The following is a 24,822-nucleotide window of genomic DNA, read 5'->3' on the forward strand; positions in this document are numbered from 1 at the left end:
GGCGCATGCCACCTGGCTGATCTCGTCACCCTACCTCACAAATTTCACGCTTTGTGAATTAGCTTCTGCCTTAGTCTCCCTTTTCTACTCCAACTGCTGCCAGCTACCTCTGTAACTTAAAAAATTTATGTGGCCACTTTTCCAAATCATTGACCTTCTCTTCTCTAATTACCTTAAATTCCATCCTACTCTTGCTCAATCCATGGCCAAATACCTAGGTGTTATAATTACTCAGTGCTGTCTTGCCTCTGATATCTTAAACCCTCATGACACATTGTTTTACCATAATCTCCAGTCTTTTGATTCTCTCAGTGCCTTGATGATAACAATTCTCTTTAAATTCATAAGACCTCCAGTTTCTACCCTTTGCCCAGCTTTAGTTCCTTTCCTAACACATCCAGACCTCATAAGTAGTAAGCCACCCCTCTATTGCCTGGACATGCAAATCTTTACCTTACCTAACTAGTCTAACTTCTGCCTTTCAATAAATTTTCCCCCTTCAAAGGCCACATTCAGTGGACACATTTGGGTCTTTATCTAACTTATACACTCTACATTATATAACATTGATGGCATTCTCTACAGTGTTGTACCAAATGGACCCTGGAGTCAAACTTCCTGAGCTAAAATCAAGCATTTTTGATTCTGGACAAATTATTATTTTTTACCCTATAAATAGAGATAATGATGGTAAAAAGTCTCATTGTTGGTTGAGAGAATTAAAAGACATAGCACAAGGTCTAACTTGCAGTTGCTCATTTAAGGTAAACGAAACAAAACAAACAAAGCAACATCCTCATGTCTTGACCCAAGATGTTCTTTCATCCTGGAATTCCCTTCCTTATTGTCCCTGTATACTTAGTTAAATTCTGGAAAATTCAGTTCAAGTAACTTTTTCTCTAGAACGTCTCCCTTGACCACTCTCTGAGGACTTAGGTTCTCTTCCTCCTTTTTCCCAAATTCTCACGCACACCCACACACATACATGCACAAACACACATACACATGCGTGCCTATCATTGTACTTGTTACAGCATATGGTAAGTATTGACACTTGGCTCTTTTCATACTCCCAACTAAACAGCAGGCTTAAAGCAGAGCTCAGTCTCCCAATTGTTTAGCACTTTACCAAGCATGTTGTAGGTGGTCGAATAAATGAATATGAACATTAGAAAAACAGAACAGTTATTTTGGATAGTCAGATTCAATCTGTATATATGAACTTCATTTGAATGTAACATAAAAAAGAATTATTATATGCTATTCACATGTGTGACCCTAAATTCTCACTCATTCCTTTAAAAAAACCTAAACCTAAATTAAATGCAAGTTTTAATTCACTGTCTCTATCTGGGATATATTAAGTTGAATTAAAACCTAGAGAATAACACCCAGTTGATAAGACCAAAACAATCTGGATTATTGTAAAAAATAAAGGAATAACAATGTCATCTTTTGTAATATCCATATTAATGAACTAACTGTCTTATTTTATGGTTGACCCAATAACTTGCTTGGATATTTCTGTCCTGGCTGAAGGAAAAGTACTTTCTGACTTTTTCTCTTTTATGGCTCTGTTGAAGTTGAAACTTTCTAGAAGAACCAGGACCAAAGTAATTGAAAAGGGCATGAGGTAGGTGGAAAGAAACATTTAAAATACCTTTACGTTCTCACCTTTGCACTGGTTCCTCCTTTATCCAACTTTTCACAAATTGTCTATAGAAGAACAGATATCGACTAGTTTTAATGTCCTCTTGTCACTCTATCCTCTTTCAGCTTAGAATGAAGGTTAGAAAACAGAACAGGTTCTCTATTATTTCTTATGGTGCATCTGGCAGTTGGAGAATAGCAGTGCTTGACAAAATGTGCAGTTAATTGAAGCCATGTACTGGATATTGATGATCTTTCTACATTTAATGAAGAAATAAATCTGCTCCTACAGAAAAAAATACAAATGGCTCTTTGATGTATGTCCACATTATCCTCGTCAGGCAAATCAAAAAATAATAATTACTTTTCCCAAATGTAATATGTTAATGCTTAATTGAGCTCTACAGAACCTCTTGAGTTTAAGAAAAATAACAATTATAGCTTATTCCCTGATTTTTAGCTGTTAGATACAATGAAAATATACTGAGATGAAAACATTTAATTCACACAGCAACCTGTTGGTGACAGCAAAGTTACACAAATTCCAGTATGGGAGTATATATTAAAATGAGATCATTTAGCATTTTCAAAATGTTTGTAAAATAATGAACAATATAAGAGATATTTATTAAATGGCACTATTATAGATGTGTTTAAAACACTGACTACTACTGTTAATACACTAATTTGGACCAATTAAGATTTCAAATTTATAATGGCTTGGATAAACAATAACTGTGGATATTCCCATAAAAATTCCTGTTCCTTTCAGAAGAGGGAAGCACTAGGGGAGCAGAGTTAATGCCACCTACTATCAAAGAAAAAGTCTTCATAATGTCAAATAAGTGGGACAAAAAGGCCTAAGTATTAATTTTGTTAAAACCCATTACAGTGTGTGATAGCTTGGAGTTGTACCCCAGAAAAACCTGTTCCTCATTTTATTCCATTTCTGTGGGTGTGAACCTTTTGATGATGCTACAATAGGTAAGATGTGGCCCAAGTGAATCAGGAAGGATTGTAATCCTATGACTTGAGGCTGCAGAGAGAAGACACAGAGCAGACAAAAGCTGGAATGTCAGGAAACCCTAAAGAGAAAGGCGTAGGTACCCCTATGTGCATTGCTATGTGACAGAAAAGCCAAGGAACCCCAAAGATTGCAGAACAGTCAGAAGATACTGCCCCTGGGAATATCTTCAGTAGCCTCTGAACCCATGAGCCAGAAAATCCCTTCTGTTAAGCCAACCCATTGCATGGTATTTTGTTTTAGGAGCTAGGAAATCAGGACATAGTGATATAAAATAACTCAAAATAATTCAAAAATGTCTTAAATTCCTTAAATTATATTATTTGGAAATACTGCCTTAATTTTAACATATTTGTAATTATTTATTTATCTCCTCTTTCTCCTTCAGTGAGATCAATTAGGAAAATTTCTGCCACTACACTTTAGTTGAACACAATTAATTAGGCCTTCAGCTACAGGGTTCAATGCAGTAAGTGAATATAAATGAATATGATCAGCTTTTAAAATTAGAGTAACTAAATCTCTCTTCATTCTGGACACAAGTCCATTCTGCCTCTTTTGCCATTAGGTTTCCCCTTTAACTGTTTTCCCCTCCACTCACCCTGTCATTTCCAACACTTCTTCCTGCATGTAAAGAAACTTCGCTCTGCATCAGCCTTTTTGTTCTTTCCTTTCTCAATGGCATCTTAAATTTCATGCCTTCATGCCCAGCTTCCCCTCCCCCATTGCTCAAGTCTCTGTTCTAAACAATTTTCTGAGCACTAAGAAGCAGTGTGAATGATTCATGAATCATAGTGAATGGATAGCAGATTTCAATTCAAGTTATAACACTGATCTATGGTCAACAGCTTCCTGGATTTCTGGGTTGAGGAGAATTATGAGGCCATGCATGGCCTCAGAGGGAAAGGCTGTATCATCAAATAACAAATTGTGCTCTGCATCCTTGTCACAAGCTTCATAAAAGGTCCTGGTCCACCAGCATTAGTTTGCATCAGAAACACAGGTGATTGTATACATTGTCATAATGTACAAAATTGTGCAGGACAGAGTGTACTATAATGTAAACTGTAGTCCGTGGTTGGTAGAAATGCTTCAATATAGGTTCATCCATTGTAACAAACGTACCGCATGAATGAAGGATGTTCTTAATGGGGGAAAGCGTGGGAGGGGAAGGGAGTGGGCCATATAGGAATCCCTTATATTTTTTATGTATCGTTTATGTAATCTAAAACTTCTTTAAAAATAAAAAAAAAATTGCTAAAAAAAAAAGAAAAGGAAAATGGGGAACTACAGAAAGGTTTAAGATAGTGTCATGACTGGAGTTTCTCTCTCTCTTTCTTTTAAAGATTTATTTTTTATTTATTTCTCCCCCCTTTCCCCTGTTGTCTGCTCTCTGTGTCCATTCACTGTGTGTTCTTCTGTGTCTGCTTGCATTCTTGTCATGCAGCACTGGGAAACAGTGTTGCTTTTCTTGTCCCGTCATCCAGCTATGTCAGCTCTCTGTGTGTGGCGCCACTCCTGGGTGGGCTGTGCTTTTTTCAAGCAGGGCAGCTCTCCTTGTGGGGTGCACTCCTTGCGTGTGGGGCACCCCTATGTGGGGGATACCCTGCATGACACAGCACTCCTTGCATGCAGCAGCACTGCACATGGGCCAGCTCACCACACAGGTCAGGAGGCCCTGGGTATCAAACCCTGGACCCTCTGTATGATAGGCACTCTATCAGTTGAGCCACAACTGCTTCCCTTGAGTTTCATTTAAGAAAAAAATATATTTTACATTCAATATAAAAATGATTTGGAAGCTGACATATCTAGAAAAAGAGAATTATGAGGCTAAAATAATAATTTAGGAAATGTTTAGAAGCTCCATAAAAGCTCAAAACATATCTGGCTTGATCATCAATGTTTCCCCAGTGCTTGCTTACAGCATAGTGCTTGGGATGTACTGGGCATTCAAAAGACTTTTATTTAACTAATGATTGGCTGAACTAGAGAAGCAAAAGTGAGGCCAGAGAAAACTGGATAGATTAAAAATCCAATAATACTTATTGAGTAGAATTAACAGATCTGGGGATCAGTTGGTTTGAGGAATGAGGGAAAGGGAAGAGATAAGGAAGGGTGAAAATATACATGTGAGATGATCAGTTGGTCATCTTGGACTCTGAGATAGGGACTGCAGATGATAGAGTTTATTTCAGGGGAGTGAGATTAACTGGGGAGAGGGAAGAAGGTGATGAATTTGATTTTCATTCCTGTGATTCATTCCAGTAAAGATGTCTAGTAGATTGTTGGGCATAACAATGTTGAGAAAGATCTATAAAAAAGCCATATATAGGCAAGGTTCACACAAAGACAGAAGCTATAAAAGTTAGAAAGAGGATAGAATGAGAAGGAAAGAGACCCTGGAGAAACATTAAAGAACACCAGTATTATCTGTATTTTAGTGGTGGGCAGAGGGAAAAGAAGCTGTTAATGTAAACTGAAAAATTGTGACCCAGAAGGTCTGAAGAAAAACCAGAAAAAGATGATACCACAGAAGCCAAAAGGTGAGAGTGTTTAGTGAGGAAGCAAGTATCAACATTTTGCAGTGGTACTAAGAAGTCAGGTTAAATAAGTAGTCAAACTTCTAAATGATTTTGCATCTGTGATATTGATGACTTTGGCAAAATCTCATGTTGTGGAATTGTGAGCTCACTTTGTAGAGTTGTGAGAGTTGAAGCAGATCATTGTGGGCAGAGACAACTTTCAAGAAATTTGACTTAGTATGGGAGAATAGAGTTAAGGCCACCACTGGAGAGTAATGATCACGAAAGCATTTTTTACTCAAGATAAACTGAATTTAACCATGTTTAAATAGTAATGGGAATGGGCCAGTAGACAGGCATTGTTCAACAATTTAGAAAGAGATACAAGTATGTTTGTAGATTTAGGGCAAATATTGAAATAATTCTCCTTTAAAGTGGTTTGTTTCTACTGAGAGTTAATAGAGAAAGACCAGAGGTTATGACAGGAGGTGTGAAGTGAACAAACAAGAAAGCTGGGAATAGCTACTGTGGAGAATGGAAGAGAGAGCCAAGTAGGGAAATATGGAAGGATTGGGGGAGGGGACAATATTGCATCTTCAGTTTGGGTTGGACTCAAGGTATTTGTAATAATTCCAATATGTGATGGTTTCCCCCATTGACCCAGGAATACTCTGTGGGCTTGAAGATGGTTAGATGGAAACACTGGAGATATTACAGTGGATAGGTATTAAAAATATTTTAAGGGAGAGTCTTAAGTGGTGAAGTCTAAGCTGAATAAGGAAGTAAGAAAAATGTCTAGAAGGGAGCTGAAAGATAAGGAGAAGGAAAGGGGTCAAATGTGCAGGAGATATCAGTGGGGTCAGAACAGGTGTAGTATGAAAAATTGCTATAGTTTGGAAGGAGAAAACACAAAAAAAGGAAGGATATGGAGAGTGGAAATAGATTTGAGGGGAATGATAACATATTAATTTATGTACAGGCAAGCGGATGTGGCTCAAGTGATTGAGCTCCCATCTACCATATGGGAGGTCCAGGGTTCGATTCCTGGGGCTTCCTGGTAAAGGCAAACTGGCTTGCATGGCAAACTGATCTGCACACAGTGCTGGCCTGCACAGGAATGCTGGCTGGTGCGGCAAGCTGGCCTGAGTGGAGAGCTAGTGCAGCAAAATGATGCAACAAAAAGGGACACAGAGGAGAGACAATAAGAGACACAGCAGACCAGGGAGCTGAGGTGGCGCAAGAGATTGAGTGCCTTTCTCTTTCTCTCACTCTGGGAGGTCCCAGGATTTGTTCCCAGTGCCACCTAAAGAGAAGACAAGCAGATACAGAAGAACATACAGCAAATGGAAACAGAGAGCAGTCAAGGAGTGCAAATGACAAGGGTGGGGAGAAAGAAATAAATCTTTTAAAAAAATTTATATACACATGTGTCAACTAAACCTTAAACTCCTTGAGGACAAGGGACAAGTATTGTCAAAATTCACTATATATCTTTTTAAAAAAATCATCAGTAATTATTTCCCTTAATTCAGTATCCTGCAGGTGGATCTTTCTTTGGAATATATGCTCCCTATCATAATAGAGTTAGACTCATTTATAATTTCCTACACATGGCCCTTCTGCCACTTCTTTTTTTTTAAGGTGGTTCAAAGAAAGTTTCAATAGATGAAAGATATTTCTAGAAAAACAAAACAGCAACTAAAATCTTCAATACAAAATTTGCAGAGGCTTTTTAAGGCCTGATTGATAATTTAGCATCAAATAATTTTTCCAGAGAGATCTATTTTTTTAACAATTCAATTTTATTGATATATATTAATAAAGCATACAATTCATCCAACTGTACAATCAATGGTATTTGGTATAATCACATTGTTGTGCATTCATCACTTCAATCTTTATCACAGCATTTTCATTATTTCAATAATAATAATAATAAACAAAAACAGGGAAACAAGAAAATTCTTCACTGCTCAATCTCTCTGTTTCCCCTGCTGTATAAAGTTGCTATTTCTGGCTATTCTTGCACAATTATTTATTTATTAAGCAGTTTTATTGAGATATATTCACATACCATACAATCTATCTGAAGTGTATAATCAAAGGCTTTTAGTATAATCACAATGTTGTGCATTTATCTTCACAAAACTTTTAGAATTATTTCATTACTCCAAGAAGAAAAACTCCACACCCATTACAAGGCCTTCCCTCTCCATAACCACTAATCAAATTTCAAGTTTATAAATTGATTTATATTTACATTTTATATAAATGGAATCAAACAATATACTGCACAGTATATTTAGTCCATAGTAACACCATCATACAGTATTTGTCCTTTTGCATCTGGCTTGCTTCACTCAACATAATGTTCCCCAGGTTCATTCATCTTGTCATATGATTTACAACTTCATTTTTTCTTAGTGCTGCATAATATTCCATTGTGTGAATACACCACAGTTTGTTTATCCATTCCTCAGTAGATGGACACCTGTATTGTTTCCAACTTTTGGCAATTGTGAATAATGCCACTATGAGCATAGGTGTGTAGGTGTCTATTCACGTCACTGCTCTCAGTTTTTCTGGGTATATACCCAGTAGTGAGATTGCAGGGTCATGAGGCAAATCTATATTCAACTTCTTTAGGAACTGCCAAACAGTCCTCTACAGTGGCTGTACCATTCTGCATTCCCACCAACAGTGAATAAGTGTTCCTATCTCTTCACATCCTCTCCAACATTTGGAATTTGCTGTCTTTTTGTAGTGTCCATTCAGATAGGTGTGAAATGATAACTCATTGCAGTTTTGGTTTGCATTTACCTAATCATTAGTGATAGCGAACATTTTTTTCTTTTCTTTTTTTGCCATTTGTATTTCTTCTTTGGACAAATGTTTATTCAAGTCTTTTGCCCATTTTTGAATTGGGCCATTTGTCTTTTTATTGTTGAGTTGTAACATCTCTTTATATACCCTGTATATTAAACCCTTATCAGACCTGTGATTTCCAAATATTTTCCCCCATTAAGTCAACTGCCTTTTCACCCTTTTGACAAAGTCCTGTGAGATACAAAAGTGCTTAATTTGGAGGAGGTCCCATTTATCTTTTTTTCCTTTTGTTGTTCACGCTTTGGGTGTAAGGTCCAAGAAACTACCACCTACCACAAGGTCTTTAAGACGTTTCCCTACATTTTCTTCTAGTAGTTTTATGGTCTGACCTTTATATTTAGGTCTTTGATTCATTTTGAGTTAGTTCTTGTATAGGGAGTGAAGTAGGGGTCCTCTTTCATTCTTTTGGTTATAGATATCCAGTTCTCCCAGTACCCTTGGTTGAAGAGATTGTTTTGTTCTGTTGACATGGACGTCATAGGTTTGTCAAAGACCAGTTGACCATAGAGGTGAGGGTTTAGTTCTGGATTCTTGAATCTATTCCTCTGACCAATGTTTCTACATTTCTGCAATTACCATGCTGTTTTGGCCACTGTAGCTTTGTAATGTTTCAAGAGCAACCTCCCATGTTACTCTATTTTTTTAGAATGCTTTTGGCTCATCAGCTGCACTTATGCTTCCAAATGAATTTTGTAATTGCCTTTTCTGTTTTTGTAAAGTAGGCTGTTGGAATTTTGTTTGGTACTGTAGTGAATCTATAAAGCAGTTTGAGTTGGATTGACGTCTTCATGATATTTAGTCTTCTAATCCATGAACATGGAATGTCTTTCCTTCTTTAGGTCTTCATTGATTTAGCATTGTTTTGTAGTTTTCTGCATATAAATCCTGTACTTCTTTGATTAATTTGATTCCTAGGTATATGAGTCTTTTTGTTGTGATTGTAAATGGAATTTTTCCCCAAATTTCCTCCTCAGATTTTTCAATATGCATGTATAAATACATTGCTGATTTTTGCATTTTGATCTTGTATCCTGCCACTTTCCTGCTCATTTATTAGCAACAAAAGTTGCTTTGTCATAGCCATTTCAGAATTTTCTAAGTATAGGATCATGATATCTGCAAATACTGAGAGTTTTACATTTTATTCTCCTATTTGGATGCCTTTAATTTTTTTTTTCTTGTCTAATTGCTCTAGCTAGAAGTTCTAGTACAATGGTGAATAACAATGGTGACAGTGGGTCTCTTTGTCTTGTTCCTGATCTTAAAGGGAAAGCTTTCAATCTTTCCCCACTGAGTATGATGTTGGCTGTGGTTTTTTCATATAAACCTTTTATCATATTGAGGAATTTTCCTTCTATTCCTATCTTGAAGTGTTTTCATCAAGAAAGAATGCTGGATTTTATTGAATGCTTTTTTCTGCATCCATTGAGATGATCATATGCTTTTTTCCATTCAATTTGTTAATGTGGTGTATTGCTTTGATTGATTTTCTTATGTTGAACTAGCCTTGCATACCAGCAATAATTCCCACTTGGTCGTGATGTATAAGTCTTTTGATATGCTGTTGGATTCTATTTGGAAGTATTTTGTTGAGAATTTTTGCATCTATGTTCTTTAGAGAGATTGATCTGTAATTTTCTTGTAGTGTCTTTATGTAGCTTTGATTTTAGGGCAATGTTGGCTTCATAAAATGTGTTGGGTAATTTTCCCTCCTTTTCAATTTTTAGAAGAGTTTAACAGAATTGGTGTTAATCCTTTTCGAAATGTTTGGTAGCATCACCTGTGAAGCCATCTGTTCCTGGACTTTTCTTTGTTCGAAGATTTTTGATGATGGACTCAATCTCTTTAAACATGACTGGTTTATTAAGTTCTTATATTTCTTGTAGCATCAGTGTAGGTTGTTTGTGTATTTCTAGGAATTTTTCCATTTAATCTAGGTTATCTAGTTTGTTGGCATACAATTTCTCATAATACCTCCTATGATACTTTTTATTTTTGTGGGGTCAGTCATAACTTTCCCCTTTCATTTCTGATTGTATTTATTTGCATCTTTCTTTTCTTTGTTAGTCTAGCTAAAGAATTGCCAATTTTATTGATGTTCTCAAAGAGCCAGCTTTGGTTTTGTTGATTTTCTCTATGGATTTTTGTTCTTAATTTCATTATTTCTATTCTAATCTTTATTATTTCTTTCCTTCTGCTTGCTTTGGGATTGGTTTGCTATTCTTTTTCATTTTTCTCTAGCTGTTCAATTAAATCTTTGAGTTTAGCTCTTTCTTCTTTTTTAATATAGGTATTTAGGACTATAAATTTCCCTCTCAAGACTGACTTCACTGTATCCCATAAGTTGTGATAAATTGTATTCTCATTGCCATTTGTCTCAATGTATTTACTGATTTTACTTGCAGTTTCTTCTTTGACCTATTGATTATTTATGAATGTATTGCTTATTTTCCTCTCACTTGTGATTTTACCTTTTTCTTGCCTATTATTGATTTCCAGTTTCATTCCATTATGATCTGACAAGGTGCTTTGTATAATTTCAGTCGTCTTATATTTATTGAAAGCTTCATTGTGCCCTAATTTGTGGCCTATGCTGGAGAAAGATCCATGGCACTTGAGAAGAATGTATAACCTGCAGTGTTTGGAAGTAATGTTCTGTATATGTCTGTTAGGTCTGCCTCATTTGTCATATTATTCAAGTTCTCTGTTTCCTTGCTGATCTTCTGTCTAGTTCTATCTAATGATGTGAGTGATATGTTGAAGTCTCTAATGATTATTATAGTGGTATGTTGAAGTCTATAACAATTTTGCCAGAGTTTGTCTCATGTATTTTTGAGCATCCTGGTACATACATAGATATTTATGAGTGTTATATCTTCCTGGTGGATTGTCCCTTTTATTAATATGTAATGTTCTTCTGTATCTTTTATAACTTTTTTTTCATTTTAAGTCTGTTTTGTCTGATGTCAGTATAATTACCCCTGCCATTTTTTGGTTACTATTTGCATGGAATATCTTTTTCCAAACTTTCACTTTTGGCCAGTTTGTATCTGTGGGTCTAGGGTGAGTCTCTTATAAGCAGCATAAGGATGGCTCATTTTTTAAAAATTCATTCCATTAGCCTATATCTTTTATAGGGGAGTCAAATCCATTCACATTAAATATATTACTATAAATGCATTATTTACTTCCACCATTTAATTTTTGTTTTTCATATGCCATATCATATTTTCAACTGTCTTTTTACTCTTTTGGTTATCCTTTATGCTATTTCTTCTTTCATACTCTTATCCAAGCCTTTCTCTCCTGTCTTTCTTTCAGGCTCTGAGGCTTCCTTTAGTATTTCCTGCAAAGGTGGATTCTTTTGTATGAACTCTCCTAGTTCCTGTTTGTTTGTGAATATTTTAAACTCACCTTCATATTTGAAGGACAATTTTGCCAGATAAATAATTCTTTACTGGTAGTTTTTCCTCTTATAGATTCCTAATTGTATCGTACCACTGTCTTCTCGCCTCCAAGGTTTCTGATGAGAAATCAGTGCTAAGTCTTACTGGGCATCCCTTATATGTGATGATTTATTTCTCTTTTGCTGCTCTCAGAATTTTCTCTTTATCTTTGCAATTTGACATTCTGAGTGCATGTGTCTTAGAGTAGGTCTATTTGGTTTTATTCTTATTGGGGTATGATGCACTTCTTGGACATGTAAATTCATTTCTTTCATGAGAGTTGGGAAATTTTTAGCTCTTGTTTCCTCAAGTACTCTTTCTGCCCCTTTTCCCTTCTCTTCTCCTGAAATAGAACCTTAATGTATGTTAAACTTTTAAAATAGCCAGAAGCCAATACTTGTGACTCACTATACTGTAACCCAGATGTCTTGTTTCTTTAATGCTGATGCCATGTTTTATAACTGCATGAAATTCACCTTGTAACTGGACAGTAACAAACTACTTATAACTAGCCCCATTATATCCCCTTATCTTACTTTGCAACCCTGAAGTCTGATAGTCCTGTAAATAGCCCTCAAGCTTTATTAATAAAGTAACATGAGTCAGCCTAGAACTGACCAAATCAGTTCTAATCAGAATCAGCCAGCCTGACATGCACAAGGTGCTGCAGGGATGGATGCTGGACATTGTGTGTCCTGTCATGGCCCACTGGGTGGACTGGGGGAGAGTGTGGACTACAATGTAGACCACAGTCCATGTGCTGCAGTAGTTCTCCAGAATGTATTCACCAGGTGCAGTGAATGTGCCACAATGATGGAAGAGTTTGTTGATGTGGGAGGGGTGGTGTGGATGGGGTCGGGGTTATATGGGGACCTCATATTTTTTCAATGTAACATTTAAAAGAAAAAAAAAGAAAAAAACTTTAAGTGGACTAAGCGTGTAATCAATCTGCATACTCAGAGATTAGACTATCTCTAATCCCGTCATCTCAAAGTGTCCCTTTCTAGTCATGCACCATATGAGTCAGCATGATGCCCATCTACCACGTTCCTCACTGTTATCTTCCCCTCAGCCAGCACAACCCCACCTTCCTATGTTCAATCCCATAAAAACCCTAAGCACTTTCCACTCTGGGAGACAGATTTGAGGACTATTCTCCTCTCTGTGAGCATTTGCTGAGTTAACTTTTTCTCTTCTCAAAATTCTGATGTCACTGAATTAACTCCCTAGTGCACAGAGGGCAACAACAGTGAAGGAGATGTGGGGAGATTGGGATTAAGACTTTTTTTTTTTTTATGAGGTTCTGGGGCTTGAACATCTGCTCCGCAGTGAGAGCTTTTTTTGTTTGTTTGTTTGTTTGTTTTTAGGAGGTACTAGAGTTGGAACTCTGGACCTCATATATGGGAAGCAGGTGCTGAACCTCTTGAGCTACATCTGCTCCCTGGGATTAAGACTTTTGACAGTTTGTGCTAACCCAGTCTAGGGACTGAGTCTGAGTAGGCAGAGACCTCTCAGGAGGAGTTTTGTGTTGTCATTCAACTCCCTGAGCTCCTGCTAAATTTTTTTCCATTCTTTTTTCTCTCTGTTCTTTTTTCTCTTTAATTTCAGTTGTTCTGTCTTCAGTATTGCATTCTTTCTTCTATCATTTCAAGTCTGCCATTGTATGCCTCTTGTGTGTTTTTGATCTTACCTATCGTGTCTTTCATTCCCATGAGCTGTTTCTTTTGTATTCAGGATTTCAAATTCTTCTTTGTGCTTGTTCAATGTCTTCTTGATATCAATGATCTCTTTAGCCATATTGTCTTTCAAGTCATTAATTTGATTTTGGAAACTTGTGTGCATCTTGCTAATTAGTTCTTTCAAATCCCATGTCTCTTCTGAGGCTTTGCTATGTTCCATTTCCTGGGCCATGTCTTCCATTTTCTTAGTATGGCTCATAATTTTTTGCTGATGTCTAGGTTTCCGATTAGGATGGTAGTTTATTTAGATGCTCAGTTTCTTTCTCTATTGTAGGGATTTAAGGGTCATAGGCTCTGTGTTTGATTCTTGATTTGACCTGGATTGTTAGGATTGTCCCTGTTGGTTGCTCAAAACTGGGCTCTGGACCCAGTAATGGGTTGCAGACCCACTTCTGAAGACCTTTGACAGTTCTGCTGTCACAATTCCCCTCCTTTGTCCACCTGTCTTCTCTGTGGTGTCCAGCCATTGTCTGGTGTCCTAACCTGAGATCTTTTTCCAGGCCATTTCAGCCTGTCCTCTAGCTATTTTATTTTGGAAAAGAAGAGAGTCCTGTGTCTTTCTAATATGCCATCTCCCCGAAGTCCCTCACTATATATCTTGAGTCATTTATCTTGTTCATCTCAGTTAAAGACTTAGTAGGTTCAATTAGTTTTTCTTCTTTTGGGACACTGAGCTACTCATCATTTAGAAAAACCCAAAACATGTGCCGTCATTTTCTCCTGTGTAGTCATAACAATTTTTAAGTGGTTACTGAAGAAAGGTTTTCTTCCCTTGACTAGCTCTGAAAATTTTGTCTGCCTGAATAACTTCTGTATAAGTTATAGCACAATACTATTTGTACATAAGAGTCTGTGTAATGACAAGTATCTATACATTGTATAATACTTTTTTAAGTATTCTTTCCTATAGGGTCATATTTTATTTTTATAGAAAACCTTGTAGAAATATATAAAGTGCCATTGTTATTCAACAGTTAAGGATAATGAGATGCACATTATTGAGGGGTCTTATTCAAAGCCTCAGGGCTTAATAATCAATTAGTAAGGAAAACAAAACAGACTTCTTAGCTCATAGTACAAATCTGTACCATAAAGATGCCTTTTGACATCAAATAAGTATCTGTTTTTCCAGTCCTGAAGGAAATTTTTGTTTGGCTATTTATATTACTGCCTTTGAACTAATTGAAAACTAATTTAAAGCTAGCATATTGCCTACTTAAGCTGACTTTACAAGATTCTTCTAGGAAAACTTGTGATCATATCTAGGTGCCTAAGTTTCCCCATTCTCACCACTAATAATAAAATAATTTATCAATATTGCAATTTCTTGATTATAAATGCCATGTGAAAGTACTGGAAAAGGGGTCTAGAATTTGCCATTGTGCTTCTTTCCCTTCTGAAAGTAAAGGGATTCTTCACTAAGTAATGTGAAGAGAGAAAAGGATAAGCACAGAGAGAAGAGTCTGTGACAAAATGCCAGAGAGAAATAAAATGGATTGATTCAGGAGCACTTGAATTACTAGCAAATCCAACTCATCATCTCTCATACAATTATGTTGTCCCTCATCTCATTTCCTTGTGATGAAACAAAGTGCTATATAATAGATGCCATGCAATATAATCTCGCCTATTAAATCGAAAAATGTTGGAAATAAATATTTACTGTTTCTCAGTTTGCATGGCAAGACATTTAACAGCTGCAACAGTCTGTAGGCAGGTTGGAGGGTAAGCATCCATGGTTTGTCAGTTCAACATGTCTCTAATGCTAACACAAATTAGTGCTACTTATATGAGAGAGATACAGTTTTTTGGCAGCCACCCAAATATTTAAGGAACTTGAAATGCTTGGATAGACATGAAGACATTTCAGTTTTCTTAAATGTACAAACATTTTTGGGATTCTTACCTGTAGTCCAAACTACACCAGGCTCATGAATTTAATATATGATCCTAATATTAATATATTTATTGAAATTCACTCATTAGAATGTTGAAGTGGTAATTATCAGAGAAAAGTGAAAAGTGCTATGGACATCTTTATTGGCTATTTTGAGGCAGGCAACAAGGGAAATAAGTGTGGAGCGCATGATTTCCTATTCATTCAACAACAACAAATAATATGTATATTGGGCATTTACCATTTCCCAGACACCGCAGTAAATAGTGGTGAACCAAACAGAGGAGACCCTTGTGCTGATAGAAGTAAATGCCAATCTGTGGCCCTTGGACCATTTTAAATTATCTGAACAATAAGTCTTTGAAAGCAAATACAAACACCCTACTACCGCAAATTCCACTTGTTGGAAAACACCTTTTGTTTTATTAAAGTTCTAGATTTGATGATTTTTTTCCCCTGGCATTTCAGAAGTAATCCTCAAAATGAGAAAACAGGGAAATGGATTTGGCTCAACAGATAGAGCATCCGCCTACCACATGAGAGGTCCACTGTTCAAACCCAGGGCCTCTTGATCTGTGTGGTGAAGCTGGCCATGCACAGTGGTGATGTGTGCAAGGAGTGCTGTGCCAGGGGTGTCCCCCGAGTAGGGGAGCCCTATGCTCAAGGAGTGCACCCCATAAGGAGAGCCACCCTGTGCAAAAAAAGTGCAGCCTGCCCAGGAGTGGTGCCGCACACTTGAAGAGCTGATGCAGCAAGGTGATGCAACAAAAAGAGACACAGATTCAGGTGCCACTGACAAGAATGCAAGTGGACACAGAAGAACACACAACAAATGGACACAGAGAGCAGACAACTGGGGGGGAGGGGAGAAAAATAAATAAAAAATAAATCTTTAAATAAAAGCTGGAAAAAAACAAAATGAGAAAACACCAACTTAGAGATGGTAACCATATGATTAGGTAGTCTAGGTAAGTGCAACTTTTTGGAATTTCATGGGTAATATGCTTGCATTGGTTAGGAAGAGCTTCACAAAACTGCTTTCAATTTTAGTGACATGCTGTGAAACTTAATAATACTAGTGATTTTTTGTTATGTTTTTCCCTGTGTGGAACTTTGCGGTCACCCCTCGGGCTGAAGTGTGGTTTGCTGGCCTGGCAGGGGAGCAGCATGGTAGGCCTAATTCCAAGCCGCTGCCCCCATAATAGGGTGGCTGGTCGGACTCACCGCCACCCCGGAAGGGAGCTCGGCATGGGCGCAGAGTGCCCTCGGGTCTCCCCTTCTCGGCAGCCATGCTTCCGCGGCCGCCCCTCTTCCCGGATAGCGCCACACGATGCCTTATGAGGCAACACCCTTCTTCTTCTTTCTCCCTGCGCAGGCGCAGGGCGGAAAATTCCAGTCTGCCTTTTCCTTCCCCCCCCCCCCCAGCAGCAACAGCCACCACTTGAGGTGGGAAACTCAAGTCTGCCCTCCACCCCAGCAACAGCAGCCACCAATCCCTAAACCCTGCCACTTCCCCCAGCAACAGCAGCCACCAATCACTAAACCCTGCCACTTCCCCCAGCAACAGCAACAGCCAATCCCTAATCACCACCCCTCCCCCATCCTGTACCTCCCACTGACCTTTCTCCGGCAACCAATCAGAACAGGGTGTGGCTTTGACCAATCAGCCTTCCCCAGCCCCTATAAAACTGTTGCCTCTCCCTCAATAAAGTTGGACTTGCGTGTTTACCTTGTCTCCGCGGTAGTTCTTCTGCCGTGCGCCCTCCAGTCCTGAGAGCCCCCGACAAGGGCCTGGCCTCCCTTGTCCCCAGTTCGTCGCCTGCTTCTCTGGGCGACCCCCTCGTCACCGGCTTCGCCGGGCGACCCCATCAGCCGAACCGCGCAACCCCTGTGAGACCGACCCCTCGTCTGCTGCCGGACCAACCCCTCGTCCCAAGTGGGACCGACCCCTCGTCCCAAGCTGGACCGACCCCTCGTCCCAAGCTGGACCGACCCCTCGTCCCAAGCTGGACCGACCCCTCGTCCGCAGCCAGACCCCACCTCTACCGACCGAGCAAGCCGTCACAGAACTTCTCATTGAGACTGCTCAAAAATCATGTCTAAGAAGTCTTTTCTGATGTTTTAAGTAGAATTAGTTATTTACTGTTTTATGTTCTTCAGACACCAGTTTCTGTGAGGACAGTCATTATCATATTGCTTATTAAAGTCCCAGGCCCAAAACTACCAGCTGAATGAATAAATAGTATATGCAAATACTTCTGATATAGCACTGATGACACTGTAATTTTTTGCTTACCAGACTGCCTCTGCCATTAGATTCTGTGCTCCTTGATGTAGAGACCAAGAAATTTTTAAACATTTTAAAACATTGAAAGTATTGCACCATAATTTGCATACAAAAGCTTTTATTAGTTTTAAGAGTGCAATTTGATGAATTTTGAAAAGTGAACAGTCATATAACCACAACCACAAAATAAGATGGAAAATTCCTGTCATCTCCCAAAACAGTGACTTTGTGCTCCATTACATTAAATTCCCTATGCTGCACCCAACCTGGCAACACTTACCTTCATTGTTACTATGGTTTTGCTTTCCTAGAAATTTAAATAAATGAAATCGTACAGTATGTGGTATTTTATGCCTGGCTTCTTTCACTTAATATCATCATGAAATTTTCTTTCATATTGTTGCATATATAAATAGTTTGTTCCCTTTCACTGCTGGGTAGTTTTCCATTTTATGAAAGTATAATTATCTGTTCTCCACTCATAAATTGATGGACTTTTATACGGTTTTGGGCTATAATGTAAAAGGCTGTCATGAACATATGCATACAAATCTTTGGGCAGACATGTCTTCATATAGTAAGTTTAGAATCGACTCCCTGTTTTCCAATGTGGCCACACCATTTCAAATTACTATCAATCTTTGATCAGATGAGTTACAGTTGTTTTACATCCTTTTCAATACTTGACAATGTCCATAGTAATAATTTTAGCTCTTCTAGTCAGTGTAGAGCAATATATTTGAGTTTCCTTAAACTAATGAAGTTAAGCATCTGTTCATGTGCTTATACATCTTTCATCTACTTTGGAGAAAGGTAAGTTAAAGAAATTTTGCCCATTTTTAAATTGTATTAATTGCTGTCTTAGAATATAAGAATGCCTTATATATTAATGATAGAAATTCTTTATTAATTATTTGGTTTTGCAAATATTTTCTCTCAGGATTTGACTCACCATTTCAATTTAATAAAAGGGTCATAGAAGAGCAAAATTTTAAATATTTGTTGAAGTTCGATTTACGGTTGTTGTTTTTTTTTTCATTTTTGCTTTTCGTTTCCTAGTAAAAATTAGCATATTCCAAATTCATGAATTTTTCCCCCATGTCTTGTGTAGTTTTAGAGAGTACATTTAGGTCTATGATGCATTTTGAGTTAATTTTTGTATATATGTGAAGTAAGGGAAAAGATTCTTTTATATATATATAGACAGATATTCAGTTGTTCCACCACAATTTGTTGAAAATCTTTGTTGAAAATCTATTGGTTATCTATGTGAGTCTATTTCTGGACTCCTCATTTGTTCCACTGATGTGTGTGTGTGTGTGTGTGTGTGTGTGTGTGTGTGTATACATATGTATGTATGTATCTCCATATGCCAGTACCATACTGCCTAGATTACTATAGCTTTATAGTGTCTCAAAAATAGGTAGTGTTTGTTCTCCAACTTTCTTTTCCTTTTGAAGATTATGTTGGTTAGTTCTGATCCTTTACATTTTCTCATAAAATTGATGATCAGCTACATCAATTTCTCCAAAAAGTTTTGCTGAGATTATAATTGGGATTGATTGGAATTTATAGATTAATTAAGGAGTACTGACATCTTAGCAGTAAGGAGACTTCTGATATCTGTGATCTATCTCTTCCCTTTATTTAGGTCTTTTAAATGTTTCTAAATGATAATTTGCAGTGTTCAGCATAGAGGTTTTGCATATCCTTTGTAAATTTAATTCTAAATACTTCTTGTTTTTCTGCTATTTTATGTGATATGTTTTAAATATTTTACTTTGGATTGTTTATTGTAGTATATAGAAATAAAATAGAATTTTGTATATTGAACTTGATTCTGAAAATTTGCTAAATCAGTCATAGCAGCTTCTTATGGTATATTCCTTGGGATTTTTCATGTTGTTTTGTTTTTTGTCTGTGAATTTTTCCTTCTTTCAAATCTATATGCATTTAGTTTATTTTTCTTGGGTTATTGCATAGGTTATGTAGGATCTACAGTTTAATGTTGACTAGGAGTGGCAAAAGTGAACATTCTTGCCTTGTTCTTGACCTTAGGGAAAAATCATTTCTCGCGACAGCAATTTTATTCTTAGTTTGCTGAGATTGTTTACTAGAATTGATGTTAAATTTTGTCAATTGTTTTTCCTGAATCTAAAGAGATCATTTTTTAAAAAATGTGTTAATATGGTGAATTACATTGAATTATTTTAGAGTGTTAAATTAACCTTGACTATCTGTGATAAAATTCACTTGATCATGATATATTCTTTTATGTATTGTTGGATTAGATTTGTTAATTTTATTGAAATTTTTGTGATTTTTTTTTGTAATGCCTTTTTCTGATTTTTATATCAGAAAAATTCTGGTCTCATAAAATAAGTTGGGATTGTCCCAGGGCCAGAGATTGAACCCATGACCTTGTATGTGAGTAGCTGACACTCAGCCACCGAGCCACATAAGCGTCCCTGAGTTGGTTTTATTGTTTGTTTTGCTTGTGGTTTGCACTGATTTTGTTTTTCAGGAGGCTCTGGGAAATGAACCCAGGACCTCCCATGTGGTAGGAGGGTGCCCAACTGCTTTAGCCACATCTATTCCAAGTGGAAATATTTAAAAATCTGCCTTAAGTAATGTAATAGATATGGGGATATTTAAGCTATCTATCATTTTTTTTTCTGGAGGGAAATTTTGGTAGCTTGTGTCTTTCAAGCAATTTGTCCATTTCCTTTAAGTTATAAAAATTATTCAATTTTTATAATTTCATTGTCTGTAAGGATCTATATGAATGAATCCTCATTAACTCCTGATTTTGGTAATTTACACCTTCTCACTTCTTTTTTTTTTAGCTGTCTTGCTAGAGATTCTTCAACTTTATTGAACCCAAAGCCTTAATTTGGTTAAAATCAAAGGATCAAATTTTGATTTCACTGGTATTCTGTATTGTTTTCCTGTTTTCTATTTCATTGATTTGTGTTCCTAACTTTATGTATCTTAAGCTTATTTTTTTGTTTAATTTAGTCTTATTTTTTTCTAAGGTGGTAGTTTAGATTGACTTGACAATTGTTTCCTTTCTAACAAAAACAATTGGTGCTATAAATTTCCCCCTTCAGGTGGTGGACTTGGCCCAGCAGTTAGGGCATCCGTCTACCACCCTTGACCCATGTGGAGCTGGCCCATGCACAGTGCTGATGTGCGCAAGGAGTGCCGTGCTGTGCCATGCAGGGGTGTCCCCTGCGTAGGGGAGCCCCACGTGCAAGGAGTGTGCCCCATGAGGAGAGCCGCCCAGCGTGAAAGAAAGTACAGCCTGCCCAGGAATGGTGCCGCACACACGGAGAGCTGACACAACAAGATGATGCAACAAAAAGAAACACAGATTCCCGTGCCGCTGACAACAACAGAAGTGGACAAAGAAGACACAGCAAATAGACACAGAGAACAGACAACTGGGGTGTAGGGGGGAGGAAACAGGAGAGAAATAAATCTTAAAAAAAAATTTCCCCCTTTTTTCCTGCATCCCACACATTTTGATACATCATGCTTGCATTTTTGTTTAGTTAAAATATTTTACGCTTTTACTCTTTTCTTTGACTTAAAGGTTATTTAGAAAGGTGTTTTAATCTGCAAATATTTGGGGATTTTTTCCAGACATTCTGCTCTTGATTTTTTGTCTAATTTTTTGAGTGATTTCAATTTTATTAAATTTATTGAGATTGTTTTTATGGTCCAGCTTATGGCCTATCTTTGTTACTGTTTCTTACACATTTGAAAATAATGTATATTCTCCTCATATAGGGTGGAATATTCAATAAATATCAGTTGGGTTAAGTTGTTTGACAAGTCTGTCCTAGTGTTTTATGTCCATACATTTTCAGTTTACCACTTCAGTCAATTACTGACAGATGAGTTTCAAACTCTCCAAATATATTTGAAGAGTTTTGTATTTCTTGTTTTAGTTTTATCAGCTTCATGTATTTCTCAAGATTATTACTATGTGCACTCATATACAGAATTGTTCTGTCTTTTTGATTAATTGACCCTTTATCACGATGGAATTAATCAGATATAAGAAAAACATTTTTCTTCTATGGATATAGCGTATGTTGTGTCACTCAGCATTTGAGTAGATGAAGGTGGGGATGTAGGTTACATGGAATCCATTTCCCTAGCAGGAAATGCAACGTCTTGGCCCACTAATGGACCTTCCTTCCCAAATGAAAAAGGAAATGGAAGATTTATATAATATGCTTTATATCTATTACCAAGATGACCTACCAAAACCTTGCATCCATCAACCAGGGATCTAAGCCCCCTCTCGATATAGAGGTGGAATGGACATCACCAACCCAGGATCCACAAGATGGAGAAGTACAATATGGATTAGAGTGAACTTACTGGTATTCTACTATAGAACTATTGTGATTAGTAATGGAAGAAACTGTAGCATTGATCTGGAGAAACTGGTCAAAGTAGTTGCTGAGGGCAGGGAGGGGGAAGCAGAGATGAAATGTGGGGCCGTTTTCGGGACTTGGAGTTGTCCTAAATGATACTGCAGGGACAGAAGCTGGGCATTATGTATCCTGCCATAACCCGCCGAATGTACTGGGGAGAGTGTAAACTACAATGTAAACTATAATCCATGCAGAGCAGCAGTGCTCCAAGATGTATTCACCAAATGCAATGAATGTGTCACAATGATGAGGGAGGTTGTTGATGTGGGAGGAGTAGGGGTGTGGGTTGTGGGGCATGTGGGAACCACTTATATTTTTTAATGTAACATTTTTTGTGATTTATGTATCTTTAAAACAAGACAATTTAATTTTAAAAATTTTAAAGAAATCTTGCAAAATGAGAAGTAAAACAATAGACTCACATAAGAAAGCAAAATTTTAAAGAAATGGGAATATGAGGCTTTTTAAGAAATCATTTTTCAAATACTTGGTGATAGAGTATGTTCTATATTTTTTCTTTGTTCTTTCATTCTGCTGTAGAAGTTCAGCCCACACTTTCTTATGGGCTTGTAGTCTCTTCTTGCCTATCTCAGTGTAACCTCTTCTCCACTATCTTTCTTGAACATGTTTTCTTTAAATAATCAAAATCATTTCTTTCATCGGTGCCCACACATCCTCTCCATCCTCTCCTCTTTAACTACCTTGACTTCAAATGTGTTCAATTCCTCTACAGTTCTTAATATTTATGGGCAAATTTAATCATTGATAAATTTCTAATGTTGCCCTCCAATTGTTATAATCCCAATCTAAATATGTGTCTGTATGTGGTGTAAGTGAATCTTATTTAAGTCTCTTCACTGGAGTATCATGCTGTCAAGTGTGACTCCCATTTTAACCTTAGTGTTTTATGAAATTATTTCCCATATGTATCCCCCTTCATGTGATTTCTGAAAGAGATCACATTCCAGCATTCTCCTCCAATATACTGACAATACTGTTCAACTTTTTACTTAGAAACTGTCAGTAGCATTAACAATTAACAATATCTCCCACTTGTAAAGAATCTTTATTTTGCAAAAATGAACTTGGTTCCAAGACTTCCTCGGGAAATGAAATCTTTATCAGAGTAGCAATCCTATTTTAACCATAATCACATTGACAATTACGAATTCCTGAAACATTAAGATTTCTTTAAAGGAAAAAACCTGTAAAATTCCTAAGAATGGTTTATTCATAAAGACACAGGGAATTGTGTATACTTCTATAAAGACCCAAAGAGCATTTCTAATACACAGATGATCATATAAGTTTGATTATACTTGGACAGCAGTATGTTTTAGCCAGGATATAAGCAGAATAAATTTGATATGAAAAAGAGAATAGTGCAACCTAGTAATGATGAGATGGCTCAAAAAATCAATAGGCTTCTTCATGAAAACTGCACAGGGACTGGCAATGGGTGACAGTATTATCCAAAGGTAAGCATGGCAATGGAGCATATTAATTCCCTCTCTTTACATTAATATCATCTCCTTTACAAAAGATCTTCAGGCAAACTTAAGTGAAACAAAGGCAGATTCTTAAAGGATTTCCTCTTTTTATCCTCCTCTTGACTCTCTAGTGAGCTGACTAGTAAAATCTAAGCATTAAAAAAATTCCAGTGGGGATGAATTGATCCATTCCTGACTGAGACTAAAGTCACTTTTACCACTTCAACAGATTAAACGACTGTTTATTGAATTTTGGGGTCACTTCCCAGAAGTTATTTGATCTCAGGACTTCTCTCCCAGCCTCTGTAGCTGGCTGACAGAAACCTGGAGAATGCCAGAATGGAGTCTGTGTAATTGAGTAATAATATTTTGGGAGGTTTGAGAGATTGTTTCTTTTTGATAGTGCATGCAAGAGTACAATTTAATAAACACAACAACAAAGTATTGGCTCTAAAGTCAGACAGCCGATTTTAAAATCCAGATTATTTCATATCCAAAAAGTATGACCTGAGGCAGTGACATAATCTACCTAAATCTCAGTTTTGTTATCTACTAACTGTGAATCTTTCTCAGATCACATAAAATGCTATATGGAAAGCTGCTAAACCAGTGTCTGGCCCAATGAGAAAAAATGATTTCCATTTTCTAGTTGGGCTTTTTTTGGTCCTATTCCCTGAATACAAAAATATATATATTCCTTCAGTTTCTGGACTACATAGTGTTCCTTTTAGTAAGAAGCATGTCCATCTCTTGCTGTAGTTATGTGCTGCCCAGTGAGAAACAGAGAAACTTCCAGCATTTAGTATAAATATCCAGGTTTTCACTTTATTTAGAAAGACTGGAATTAAAGCTACTGTATTGGTTTTCTATGAAATGTGTGCTGATACATGGTGTCAAAAAGCCGGGAGAACAACTCCAAATACTCCCCTCCAATAGACTTGGCTTCACTTCCAAATACCTCTGTTCTTGAAAGAAAGAAGTTATTTATTTTTTCTTTAAGGCTTCCTATATGATTTCCCTGGCAATTATTGTCCATTATGTAAGCACCCAGTCAGTTTCCTGTGGCCCAATCCAGTAATTATTATCATAGATCAATACATAAGCAAATTTCCTTACTGGGAATGTCAGATGGCTGCTTACAATGGCATTATCTCCAGCTTCAATTTAGTGTGGGTAGGATATATTCCACTACAGAAAGGATAAGGCAATATGAAAGTATATAGCCAATGATGTGACTACTACTCTAAGTCTGAAACCAACATATCATTCAATACATTTATGGCATCATTCTAATGTCAGGACATCTTCACAAGCAAAGGAAGCTACAAATTCCCAAATGATTAGCATGCACTTCCCTTCTTCCCATTTCTATTGAGCTGGAAATGGAAACCATTCCAATAATAACCACTGGCATAAAAGCATGAGCGTAT

The sequence above is a fragment of the Dasypus novemcinctus genome, chromosome 2 (assembly GCF_030445035.2).
Source record: "Dasypus novemcinctus isolate mDasNov1 chromosome 2, mDasNov1.1.hap2, whole genome shotgun sequence".
Taxonomy (NCBI): Eukaryota; Metazoa; Chordata; class Mammalia; order Cingulata; family Dasypodidae; genus Dasypus; species Dasypus novemcinctus.